The sequence below is a fragment of the Siniperca chuatsi genome, linkage group LG20 (assembly GCF_020085105.1).
Source record: "Siniperca chuatsi isolate FFG_IHB_CAS linkage group LG20, ASM2008510v1, whole genome shotgun sequence".
In the NCBI taxonomy this organism is placed as follows: Eukaryota; Metazoa; Chordata; class Actinopteri; order Centrarchiformes; family Sinipercidae; genus Siniperca; species Siniperca chuatsi.
In genome coordinates, this window is record NC_058061.1 from 25,732,347 (window position 1) to 25,746,844 (window position 14,498).

Below are 14,498 nucleotides of genomic sequence, written 5' to 3' on the forward strand. Positions count from 1 at the left end.
CATGCTAATCAGGCACTTAACAGTGATGAAGTAGATGTAGCCAGAGAACAATAGGCCTGATTACTGATTACTGGGCCATCTTGTAACTATTAGGTCAGTTTCAGGTGAAACTAGCTATTAACAGATACTCAGGCAGATTCCCTCCTGAGGGCAGGGCTTATGTAACCCAGAGTAGCTTAAATTTCCAGTTCCCGTCCAATTTTTTCACAATTGAGAATGACTTCCGGATGGGAGCCGAAACGTCTTGATTCTGAAAACAGTGTCCAGATGACTACGACTGAAACCTTTTCTACGATAGCTTTAGTACTATGTTTATCTCATTATTAGATCCGATAGGCTTTTGTCACACAGTCTTTTAAAATAGCTGTAATTAAAGCTCTTCTTAAAAAGCCCACTCTTGATCCAGGGGTTTTAGCCAACTATAGACCTATATCTAACCTTCCCTTTCTCTCTAAGATCCTTGAGAAAGCAGTCGCCAATCAGTTGTGTGACTTTCTAAATAAAAATAGTTTATTAGAGGATTTTCATTCAGGATTTAGAGTGCATCATAGCACTGGTGAAAATTACAAATTACCTTTTAATTGCATCAGACAATGGACTTGTCTCTGTACTTGTCTTGTTAGATCATAGTGCTGCATTCGACACCATTGACCATCACATCCTATTACAGGGACTGGCACGTTTAATTAACATTAAAGGAACTGCATCAAGCTGGTTTAAATCCTATCTATCAGATCGATCTCAGTTTGCACACGTTAACGATGAACCATCCATGCACTCCAAAGTTAGTCACGGAGTTACACAAGGTTCTGTGCTTGGACAAATTCTATTCACCTTATATATATGCTTCCTTTAGGCAATATTATTAGAAAACACTCCATAAACTTTCAATGTTATGCAGATGATACCAATTATATCTATCAATCAAGCCAGATGAAACTAATCAGTTAGCTAAATTTCAAGTATGCCTTGAGGACATAAAAACCTGGATGACCTGCAATTTTCTGATGTTAAACTCTGACAAACTGAAGTTATTGTACTTGGCAAACACCTCCAAGACACATTATATAAAGATATAGTTACTCCAAATGGCATTGCCCTGGCCTCCAGCACCGTAGGGCGTTATCTTTGATCAGGATTTTTCCTTTAACTCCCATATGAAACAAACTTCAAGGACTGCATTCTTTCACCTACATAACATTTTAAAAAATCAGCCACATCCTGTCTTAAAATGATGCTGAAAAACTAGTCCATGCATGTATTACTTCTAGGCTGGATTATTGCAATTCCTTATTATCAGGTTGCCCGAATAAGTACCTTAATGATCTCCAGTTGATCCAGAATGTTGTGGCACGTGTACTGACAAGAACTAGGAAAAGAGATCATATTTCTCCAATATTAGCTTCTCTGCACTGGCTCCCTGTAAAATCCAGAATAGAATTAATCTCACCTACAAAGCTCTTAATGGTCAGGCACCATCGTATCTCATAATACCTTATTACCCGACTAGAACACTGCGCTCCCAGAATTCAGGCTTACTTGTGGTTCCTAGAGTCTCCAAAAGTAGAATGGGGCCTGAGCCTTCAGTTATCAAGCTCCTCTCCTGTGGAATCAGATCCCAGTTTGGGTTTGGGAGGCAGACACCATCTCCACATTTAAGAGTAGGCTTAAGACTTTCCTCTTTGATAAAGCTTATAGTTAGGGCTGGCTCAGGTGTCTCCTGAACCATCCCTTAGTTATGCTGCTATAGGCCTAGACTGCCGGGAGACTTCCCATTAATGCATGTGACTAACACTACATCTTCTCTTTCCTGTAGTTTTGTGCTTTCTCATCTCTCTCCTTTCTCATGCTGCTCGTTCTACCTCCAGAGCTGCAGAGTCTGGATCTGTGATTGTGGGCCACCTGCTGCCCCCGTGTTCCTGCTCAACAACTGCTACTACAATTGTTATTATTTGTCTGATACTATACTATTATTATCATTATTATTTCTATTCCAATCACTATCATTCCTATATTATTACTTTAATAGATTAATATTACCATTACCAATACATCACTATTATTTTAAAATTCTAGGTGGAATTTGCATTGCCCCCCATGTGGAATTAACCAGGGTGGTTTCTTAAAGCATCATTAGTGAAAGCCTTACAAAAACTTATTTTGTTATTTTCTGAAAACGGAAATTCATATGATGTGAAAATTTGGGTTTTCATAAGATACGTACACAACTGCTGTAAGGATATGTTGAATATTAGTGGTTATTAGTTATATTACTATCTGAGAACTATACTACCTTGTTGTCTAGGAAAAAACATGAGAGCATCATCTTGATCTATTCTAAGTATTTTAATGGTGCTGACATGGTTTGTACAGGATAGGCTTAGACATTTACACCACATTGTCCTGAGATCTCAGTGGAACAAGAGTAGTTCTCTTGGTTTCACATGGGGAAATCCTCTCTGTTTCACTGCTGTCAAAGTCCACAGGGATTACAGTGTGCAGATTTTTCTGGCTGCCTATTGCCCTCAAACATACTTCACCAAGTTCAAAAGTTCAGCACAGCTCTGAACTCTGTCATGGACTCTGGTGGCATGCAGGAGGCATGCCAGAGGCAGGCAGTCTATTCTTTAGTCTCAGTTAGTCTGTACTTCCAGTAACAGCTATTCCCAGGTTCAGGGAATACTTAGGATACCAGGGGAGTTACAACTTAAGGCCAAGGTGAGGGTGACACAAATGACTTAAAGAGGTCATCCAGGAGGCAGCGATAACACGCACACATGCACATGCACACAACAGTGGAGCAGTGGTAGCCAGATATTTCTACTAAATAAATACTCAGTGTGAAGTCATAATGGAGGCTTATAACTTGAAGTTATTTAACTCTGTTTGGCAGCAGACTCTTTACAACAGCAGCTACATTCTTCATTTGTCTTAGTGTCATGGCACTGTACTGTATATGTTATAACACTCTTCATATATTTTACTGTGAATGATATTCAGTGCTCAGTAACTAGCCAGTAATCCTGTTGGAGAATCTTGTAAGGTCCACCATCAAATCTCGTGTTTACAGTATTTAAAACAATGCTGCTTCTTTTGATTCAAACAGGTGAACGCAACATTTCCTGAGAAGCTTCTTCCAGCAACACCAGCAGTGATCATGAATGATGAACAGCCATGAAAAGCAAGAACATTTTTGATTCTGTTAACTTTGTGAGTCTTTGTGATTGTATTGCTAACAGCACTACAGCTAGTTCAGGAACTGGAGGTTATGAAAATAACTAATGTTCCCTGAGGGAGGGAAACGAGGTACAACACATAAGTATGGGGATTGCATCCTTCCAGGACCAACCTGAAGAAACTCCTTCAATACGCCTGTAAAGGCCAAAGGGAAGTCTCGCCTCTTCAATCTAAACTGCACTTCACCGAGTTAAAAAAGGAGGTTAGGGGCTGACCTATGTCGTACCTTGTTTCCCTCCCTTGGGAACATTGGTTATATTCATAACTTCCATTTCTCTTTCGGTCGATACAACACATAAGTATGGGGATCTTGCATCATGCTCTCATACACCCCTGCAGGTAGACTGAGAAGATCTGGCCCTGGCACAGAAGTAACTGTGACGTCCATCGACAGAGAGCACATGTATGTCTCCTATGCACTTTGCTGAGCACAGAGCCAATAAAAATGCAGTCTGATGCAAGAGCATATCGATACCAGTAGATTGTAATGGTTCGAAGGGCTAAAACCAGAGATAGGTCCCATTGAGGGACCATGGTTTTATGCACCGGCCTCTTTCATAATACGCACTAAAACGTATCACCAGAGGATGAGAACCTTGGGACCTCCCCTGAAATCCCATATGGCATGCAGAGATAGCTGACAGAAAAGGAAAAGGAAAGACCTTTTTCTAGTAATTCCTGAAAGAACAGAGCTCTGGAAAGGAAAGACCCTCTTTTTCTCACACCAAGGCTCAAACATACGCCACTTAAGTGTATATAGCCCCTGTGTGGATGCCGCTCTGGCACTCTGTATTGTGTCAATAACATTAGCAGGTAATCCTGTGGCCATCAGTTTCTCCCTTTTACGGGCCAGACCCACAGATCCCAAATTTCCGGGCACGGTTGCCAAATCTGCCCCTGAGCCTGAGATAGCAGGTCTCTGCGCACAAGGAGGCACCAGGGTCTCCTGTTCAGTGCCAGAGTCTCAGCGAACCACTTCTTCCTGGGCCAGTACTTCTACTTCCTGGGTCAGTGAGGGGCGATCACAATCATTGATAAACCCAGTGTGGTTTGGATTTATGCAACTGGAGGAAACACAGGCCACAGATGGTAAATGGTAAGTGGTAAATGGACTGTACTTATATAGCGCCTTTCTAGTCTTTTCCGACTTCAACTACCTATCACATTCATCCACATTCAGTTCAAAGGAAGTAAATCATTCAGACATCGAAGGCACAGGCCTTTCAAGTGCCCCTTCAGGGACACTTTGACATGTGGGCTGGGGGAAGTCAGGATCGAACCGCTGACCTTCCGATTGGTGGACAACCCGCTCTACCGCTAAGGTTTGGTTACTAAGCCACAGTCGCCCAGATGGGCCAACGCGAGAAGAACATACGACAGCGTGTGTTTTCTTTTGAGGCAAAGAGATCTGCGGCGGCCTTGCCAAACCGTTTCCAAAGCTGCTCCACTACATCTGGGTGGAGTCTCCACTCTCTCATCACGGGAAACCCCCTTGAGAGAAGGTCCGCTCCACTGTTCAGCAACCCAGGGATGTATGTTGCTTTGAGAGATGACTGATCGGCCCTTCCATCCCCAATCGAACCGCTGAAGTGTCGAAGTGTCGAAGTGTCCTTGTGAATGATTAGTATCTAACTGATGAGCAATTGCCATCAGTGTATGAATGTGTATGAATGGGTTGAATGTGATATGTAGTTGAAGCGCTTTGAGTAGTCAGAAAGACTAGAAAGGCGCTATATAAGTACAGTCCATTTGCTCAGACAACCTAATTTCTTCGGTTGTTCCAGAGCCTTGGGGTCCTGATAGCAAAAGCCCCCTTAGTTTTCATCCTGAACTCAGGAACAGACAGAAGACCCCTGCCTGAAGATCTCAAACTACGTGAAGGTTCATAAGGGAGTACAAGGTCTAAAATATATTCTGGAGCCAGGCCATGAAGAGCCTTAAAAGTAATCAATAAGATCTTAAAATCAATCCTAAAACAAACAGGAAGCCAATTTAAAGAATCTAAAGCAGGTGCGATGTGTTTGTACTTCTTGGTTCTGGTTAACAGCCTAGCAGCTGAGTTTTGCACAGTCTGCAGTTGTGTCAGTTTTATGATTAAGACAAGTGAACAGGCTGTTACAATAATGTGTGTGAGGAGATAAAAGCATGTTTCTGCAAACAGTTTCTGCATCACTAAGATTTAAAATAGATCGTATTTTTGAAATGTTTCTGAGGTGATAAAAACATGATTGGACAAGCTTAGTGATATGTTGTTCAAAACATAAATTGCTATCAACCAAGATTGGTCTGCGGATGACATCACCCAAGGGAAGCATGTATAAGGAAAACAGTATTGGTCCCAGAATTGAACCTTGATATGGGAAAAGGATGACATGAAGTTATTAATGCTGACACATAATTTCCTATTGGACAGATAAGATGAGAACCAGTCTAGTGCAGTGCCAGATATGCCCACCCAGTGCCTTGGTCTATCTTGAAGACAAGAATGACGAATGACATGATTAATTGTGTCAAAGGCAGCACTTAACTCCAGCAGCACAAGAATTGAACACATGCCTGTGTCTGCATTCATTAATAGGTCATTAGTGACTTTGAGAAGGGCTGTCTCAGTGCTGTGGTGTTGACGAAAGCCAGATTGGAACTTTTCAAAGGGATTATTGTTTTCCACAGCAGCAAGAAGCTGCTTAGATAGAAGTTTTTCGAGAATCTTCTAAATAAAAGGCAGTTTGGAGATTGGACGATAGTTATCCAGGAGGGTGGGATCAAGCCCAGGTTTTTTTAGGACTGGCTGGACACAAGCAGTTTTAAAGTAATCTGGGATGCAGCCAGTTAAAAATAATTAGCAAAAGGGGCGCAAGACAATCCATAACTTCCAATAAAAACCTAGTACGGATTTTGTCCAGAGGGCTGGAGGATACCCTCATAAGAGATATGACGTCTGCAAGTTCAGGCAGAGTAACAGCAGAAAATTGCTCAAAGAATCCCCGAGCGGGTGATCCACATCTAAAAAGGCAGGGTTGGGGGTGATATCAGATCTTATTAACTCCACCTTACCAGCAAAGTGCAAAATAAACTTTTTCAATTCAATTTTATTTATATAGCGCCAATTCATTACATTCCCAGGAGAATTGAACAGTGTACAGGCACTATGCCCATTAAGGACACGTGTGTACTTCGAGCGGGATAAGACAGTACTAGCAGCCTGTACTTCACAGTTAAAAACAATGCATAGGTGATCGGATACAAACATGTCCCTGATCTCCAGAGTTTTCAGGCCCAAAGTAAAGACTATTTCTAAGGTGTGGCCATGGGAATGAGTTTGGCCAGACACATGTTATTGTAAGTTAAAAGAGTTAGTGATATTTAAAAACTCAGCAGCAAGGGCATTAGAGGAGTTATCAACATGAATATTAAAATCACCACAAAGAACAATTCTATCATAATTTAAAACAAGACTGGATAAATACTCCAAGAAGAAGGATCCAGCTGGTTTAGGGGGGTGATAAATAATAGCAAATATGACCGGGAGGGGGCCACCAAGTTTAAACATGAGCACTTCATAGGAGGAAAAATCATTGCAAGCTATGAGGTTACACTTTAAATGCTTCCTATAGACAGTAACAAGGCCCCCACCTCAACCACAAACCCTATGTCGGCTAAAGCAGTCATAATCTGGAGGGCAAGATTCAGCCAGCTGACTGTGATCACCAGGACATAACCAGGATTTTGTTAAGAACATAAAATCAAAATCAGTATAAGAGATACATAATATTAATTTAAAATAAACATTTTGTTAGAGAGAGATCATACATTGAGAAGAGCTATCTTAAAAAGTCTATGCTGGTTCAGATTTGAAGTTGAGAGTAGAGGTAGGGTTCTGGCCCGGATAGTGTTTTAATTGCTATCATCATCATGTGGTGGGTGTATGCAGACCACCCTCAGCTGTCTCTAGTGCAATTAATAAACTAGCAGACTTGCTCAGTACAGTAACTCAGAGATGCTGGAACTAGGTGACTTTAATCTAAACTGGCTAGTAAATGACTCAAATAGTTTAAAAGAGATGTGTGACAATTTCAATCTGTCATAGCTAATTGATGAGCCGACCAGACCGAATTTAAAGGATCCTTCACAATCAACCTTGATTGATTTGATTCTGTCTAATAGGAGGGACATAATTACTGCTTCTGGAGTTTTTGCGCTTGGCCTTAGTGACCACTGTCCTCTAGCCTGAAATCAGTTTGATATGGTGTACTCAGGATCAGCTCTTAATAGTAAGCCTTTGGCTTATATGCCTTCCTCAAACCGTACCTCTCAGTTCACCCTACAGGCCTTCACCTCCTCTGTTGTTAAGGAGGCCCTTCGAGCTGTCAACTGCAGGAAAGCAACTGGAGAGGATAAACTACACCCTTACTTTTAAAACTCCCCAAATATTGTTGAACAAATTACATATCTCATTTCCCTCTCCATTTCTACTGGAGTTTTCCCTCAGGTCTGGAAATCTGCACATGTAGTCCCAGTGCATAGGGGTGTTGATAAAAGTGATCTTCATAACTATTGGCCAATTTCCAAACTGTCCTGTCTTGATAAAGTCCTGGAGTCATTAGTCAAATTGTTCCTCTCAAGAAATTCGGTTTGATGTCCACTCCAATCTGGTTTCAGAGCCAAACACAGTACTGTCACTGCTATTACTTGTTATACATTGTATTGTATCTGCTGTTGATGAAGGGAAATATTGTGCTGCCCTCTTTGTTGATTTATCAAAAGCATTTGACACTGTTGATCATGCTATGCTCCTACAAAGTCTACATGATATTGGTTTTGATTATAAGTCCTGTAAATGGTTTCAGGACTACCTGTCTCATAGACAGCAATGTGTGATTTTGGGAAATGACGTTCAATATTTCTACCACTGTCAAAGGGGGTTCCACAAGGTTCAGTGTTGGTGTTGGTCCTGTCTTGTTCACAATTTATATTAACAGTATTACATCCTTTATAACAAATTGTAATAATGCCCATCTTTATGCGGATCATACAGTTCTGTATTGTTTTGAAAAACTGCACACTCACACTGTACCTTTTAATTTGAAATTAGCCCGGAATGCAAGCAAGACTAAATACATGTTGTTTTCTAGAGCCAGAGATATTGTGGACAATAGTTCGCATATTACCACTATGAATGGACAAAGTATTGAGAGGGTTTCAGAGTACAAAGATCATTTAAATTTCACATTGACACAAGCTATGACAAAAAATTGGATATTTGTAGAGAAACAGAGCTAGTTTTCGAGTGTTCAGCAGGAAGCGGATAACTGAGGCCGCCTTCTTGTCTGTCTTGGACTATGGTGATGTTATCTATAGATTCAGTTTATCACTCCACCCTAAGATTTATCAACCGGTGACAGTTATTCTACTCATCATTGTCTGAAAAGGTTGGATGGGCATCTCTAACAGTAAGATGTGACAGGCATTGGTTTCGATTTATTTATAAAGCCCCTAATGGCAACTTGCCACAATATATCACCTCCTTATTACAGTTTTTTCCAGTTGCTAACAAGCATTGTTCAATACTGAAACCACATTTTCAAAACTCTTCACACAGTCTGCATTACCAGCATGAATGTTGGCCAAACAGTTAATCTCACCTACAAAACTCACTCAGACCAACATAACACTGGCAACATTTCTCATTCAGAAAACACACATTTCATTCACAACACACTGACCTAAAAAACACTAACAACAGGGAGCATTACATGATTGATGAACTTTTCTTTTTTAAAGTTTCAGTGATTTTCCACATAAATACTGTAACACAATTTCACTTTATTTAAAGCATTTGTAACACGAATGAATCAGAAATTAATCAAAATTTAATTTTTTTATATGAATATAGTACTTGAAAATTATAACCAAAAGATGAAAAAAGAGGTGAAAAAACTCCAGGGCTGCAATGATAATAAAAAAGAATAAATAAAATACTTTCTACACATTACTGCAACAACATGTGTAGTTGTTCGTTATAGTAAATTACAGTGATGGTTCTAGTCTGCTCTCTCTGTTCTCATCAACATCACATCTGATGTTGTCTCCGGCATCTTGGAAAGTTCCTCCTGGGATGTCTGATCCATCCCTGGCAGCCTTCAGGAGAAATGTCTCCACACCCCGCATTCATTGCCTCCAGTATTTTAGTATACTTTCAGTATTTTAAAATAATTACTGCATAAATGCTTGGAATTTGCCATCATTCTGTTTTGAATGTGTTTGTAATCATTTTGAATGCAGTGTGTTAGCATTAGAAAAATGTGCTGAAAATACATAGTGTTTTGCATGTTGTGGAGTACAAATGGGAAAAGAGTTCCTGAATTTTGAAAAGTGTGGTCACTGAATGCATTTTGTCTGAAAGCAATGAAAAATGGTTCACAGTTTGGTCTGCATTGACTTCTGTTTTGCTGACTGTGTGACTGTGACTGTGTGCTTCAAGAGTTTTGAAAATGTGGTTTTAAGTATTGAACAATGCTTGTTAGCAACTGGAAAAAACTGTAAACTGGTCCTATAGTCATTATTTGGCTCGATCTAGTGATTGGTTGACGCTCCATGTCGCACGTACAAACACTAAATTTGGGAAACTGCTTTTAGTTTTATAACATTTTACAACACACACTAAAACTTAATACATTTGTACCTATAGGTTAATTTAAAACTATGATTACAAAGACGGTGTAGTCCCTCATTTGTCCAGGAGTGTTCTATCGTAGAAAAGGTTTCAGTTGTAGTCATCTGGACACTGTTTTCAGAATCAAGACATTTCGGCTCCCATCCGGAAGTCATTCTCAATTGTGAAAAAAATTGGACGGGAACTGGAAATTTAAGCTACTCTGTGTTACATAAGCCCTGCCCTCAGGAAGGAATCTGCCTGAGTATCTGTTAATAGCTAGTTTCACCTGAAACTGACCTAATAGTTCCCAAGAAGGCCCAGTCAGGATGCGGTCTCCCTTTGTTCAGTCTCTGATCTCCTGTTGTGCTGGTCCTTTCCTAGATTCTTCTTGTTCAAAAGGATGTTAAATTTCTTAATTTGCCGCTCCTTGCTCTTCCTATGTTGTGCACCCTGTGCTACCTGTGTAAAATCCATCACTCTCTTGAGGATTTCTTCTGGGACAATGCTTGTTAACTTCTTCTGCAAAAATTCTATTCTGTTCTTCAAATTGTCTATTCTTAAGTTGTTTTCCCTGATCCTTTCACTAAGCATATGGGTCAGGTTTCTTCTCCAAATCTTCTCTGCTCTGTGTCCTTTTACTGGTGGTTTAATCTGTAGGCTCTTGGGAATAATTTTGCTCTGCCTGCATCTTAGATTAAAACAGAGATGGTTCCTGTGGTCTGCTAATTTCCTGGCTGTGTTTTCGAGTTCCTGAACCAGATCCACGGTTTTCTGCTCAAAATTCTTCAAAATAAGACGGTGTAGTCCCTCATTCGTCCAGGAGCGTTCTATCAGACCGCATCCTGACACAGGCGTAAAAAGATGTGCTCTCCAAAGGGCTCAACTTTTCAGTTACATCCAACCACATCCCTACAGTGGACTACATCACAGCCACAAAAACAGCCATTAGGAAGAACAAGATGACAGAAGCAGAGGCTGCAGACCTGAGGCTACGTGTAACAGCAACACTAAAGAGTGCCAAACCGCCTCCTTCCAACATTACATCCGAAGAGAGGAGGGCACTCTCAGCACTGCAGAAGGATCACAGCATAAACATTCTACCAGCAGACAAGGGTCGCTGCACTGTGATTCTGAACACAGCCGATTATGAAACCAAGGTCAACAACGACCACATATCAAAAACTTGAGATCCAACCAATGGCTACAAGAAGAAGGTTATAGACTGTCTACAGAAGCTTGAGAAGGAGGATGTGATAGACAGGCCTCTGTACTACAGACTATTACCCTGGGGAAGCCATTCCTTGCATCTATGGCCTTCCCAAAATTCACAAAGAGAATGTTCCACTCAGACCTATCGTGTGCAGCACAGATTCCATCACATACAACATAGCCAAACATTTGACTACAATCTTGGCTCCGTTGGTGGGGAACACAGTACATCATGTGGAAAACACACAGAAATTTGTGGACAAAGTGAAACATCTCCAGTTGGACCCAGATGACGTTATGGTTTCTTATGATGTTGTGTCCTTGTTCACTTGCATCCCAACCTCAGAAGCAGTGACAGCGGTGATGAGAAGACTGCAGGAGGACTCCACCTTGCAGCAAAGGACCAAGCTTACACCTGAACACATATGCAAACTATTAGACATCTATCTCAACAAAACCTACTTCCAATTCCGGGGACACTTCTACAGACAGATTCACAGCTGTGCTATGGGCTCTCCGGTCTCTCCCATTGTGGCCAACCTGTACATGGAACAGTTTGAGAAGAAGGCATTATCCTCGTTCCCAGGTACACCACCAAGTCATTGGTACCGCTACGTGGATGACACCTTTGTGAAAATCAAGAAACAAGACTTGGAAGCGTTCTCAGAGCATATTAATACTGTGGACCCCAACATCAAGTTCACGCGTGAGGACGCCAAAGAGAACCGCTTGGCCTTTCTTGATTGTTCTACTCTCAGAGGAAGGGACGGAAAGCTCCAGATAGAAGTGTACAGGAAACCAACACATACGGATCAATACTTGCTCTTTGACTCACACCATCCACTACAGCACAAGCTGGGTGTAATCCGGACATTACAACACAGAGCCCAAGAAGTGCCAACTGGCTCAGAGGGTAAGAAGAAAGAGGAAAGGCATGTCCAGAATGCACTCTCAGCCTGTGGTTATCCTACTTGGGCTATCAACAAAGTTAAAAGAGCCAAAAAACAGGACAAAAGTGTAACAGAACCAAGAAGGAATGGTGTCTCCATTCCTCATCTGGACTTGTCTGAAAAACTACAAAGGATCTTTAGACAGCACGATGTTCCTGTTTTCTTTAAACCAGGCAACACTTTAAGACAGAAACTCGTTCATCCTAAGGACAAGTTACCCACACAGAAACAGAGCAATGTAGTCTACTCCATTCAGTGCAGTGAGGAAAACTGCAAAGAACGGTACATAGGCGAGACCAAACAGCCACTTCACAAAAGACTTTATCAGCACAGATGACACGCTAACTCAGGATTACAGAGCGCCGTGCATGTGCATCTAAAAGCTACAAACCACACATTTGAAGACAGCGAGGTAAAGATTCTAAGTAGAGAGAAGAGTTGGTTTGAACGGGGCGTCAAGGAAGCCTTTTTTGTGAAAAAAAGAGAACCCCTCTTTGAACAGAAATGGTGGTCTGAGATTTAATCTGCCCAAAGTCTATCAGAGTGTATTATCACCTTGGTCACGCTAATTACATGCTAATCAGGTACTTAACAGTGATAAAGTAGATGCAGCCAGAAAACAATAGGCCTGATTACTGATTACTGGGCCTTCTTGGGAACTATTAGGTCAGTTTCAGGTGAAACTAGCTATTAACAGATACTCAGGCAGATTCCTTCCTGAGGGCAGGGCTTATGTAACACAGAGTAGCTTAAGTTTCCAGTTCCCGTCCAATTCCTCGAGATTTAAATAAAGGTTGAATAAATTGGACAACTTGGAAATTTAGATCTGATGATGGCGCTAAATAAGTCAGAAGATCACTTAAGTGATTACAATTTATCCTAGGGGTGCTTGAATTTGTGTACCAAACTTCATGGCAATCCACAAAGACCAGCAGTTTGTTACAGACAGATCAACCGGAGACACGGTGAGGATAAAGAGAGAGTTTATTTCAAATACAGGAGATATGAATGGATGAAAGAGATACCGTCCCTTATACTGGTGGCAGAAGGATTCTGGAGATGAGTGGATATACACAGGACCGAGAACAGGAGCGACACACTAGGGAGACTGGAGACACACAGGAGTTGGAGCTGGAGAGACACACTCGGGGAACTGGAGATGACAGGAGTCTGGATCGAGGTTTGGAGTCGTAGTATTGTGTCGAGGGTGAGTCCGTGAAGTAATGGAGGCAGGAGTAAGAGTACTGTCCTTCATTCCAACGTGCCCGGACACAGACTGTGGTGAGGAGTTGGATTTTATGGAGGAGTAGAGTGGCTGATTATGTTCAGGTGTGAGATGGGTGACAGGTGCATGGAATCAGTGCTCAGGTGAAGGAGTGCGGTGTGGTGGAGCCTGGCATGTCTGTGACACAGTTAGCTACATGTTCTGAAGGGCAAGCTGGTGACAGAGAGCGTTAAGATAGAAAACAAGTCTGTAAGCTTACAGTTCAACCAAGGTGCACCAGCTGAATGAATAAACACGGAAAAGTAAGGAGGAAGAAATTAGAATTAGGCCTAGAAATTTCAAATTTTAAAGTGACAGTTCACCCCAAAATCAAAAATTCATTATTTTTCTCTTGTCTGTAGTGCTACAGATTTGTTGTGAGCAGTTTCGTGTAGGAACTATTTTCTTTCTACCGATAGTTCCGACATGAAACTGCTCACAACAAATCTATAGATTATCTTGAGTAACCGGGTCATGATTTTGGGAAAGAGACATTGCTGGTTTTCAAATGTATTTTTTTTAGCTTTGAGCACCACAAGCCAAGTTCCATATAGTCCCATTGTATTAAAAAAATGCAGACATCTCTACGGCCGATATCTCCAAAACTCGGCAACTGCTACTACAGTTGTTGTTATTGGCCTTGTTACTATTATTATCATTATTAGTCCTATGACTGATAGTGCTGCAGGCTCAATGCGAACGACACTCGATTCTATTGCTCCTCTAAAAAACACGATAATAAAACAAAGAAGGTTAGCTCCGTGATATAACCCCCAAACCCGCAAATTAAAGCAAACATCACGAAAACTTGAAAGGAAATGGCATTCCAACAACCTGGAAGAATCTCGTTTAGTCTGGCAAGATTGTCTTAAAACATAAATGAAGGCCCTCCGTAATGCCAGAGCAGCCTACTACTTAATAGAGGAAAATAAAAACAACCCCAGGTTTCTTTTCAGCACTGCAGCCAGGCTGACAGAGAGTCATAGTTCTATTGAACCATGTATTCCTATAGCTCTCAGTAGTAAAGACTTCATGAGTTTCTTCAATAATAAAATTTTAACTATTAGAGAAAAAAATTCATCAAGTCCTGCCTTCAACTGGTACCAACTTATCTTCAAACACAGGAACCTTAGTAACAACTGTAAAACCTGATATATATTTTGACTGCTTTGCTCCTATTGAC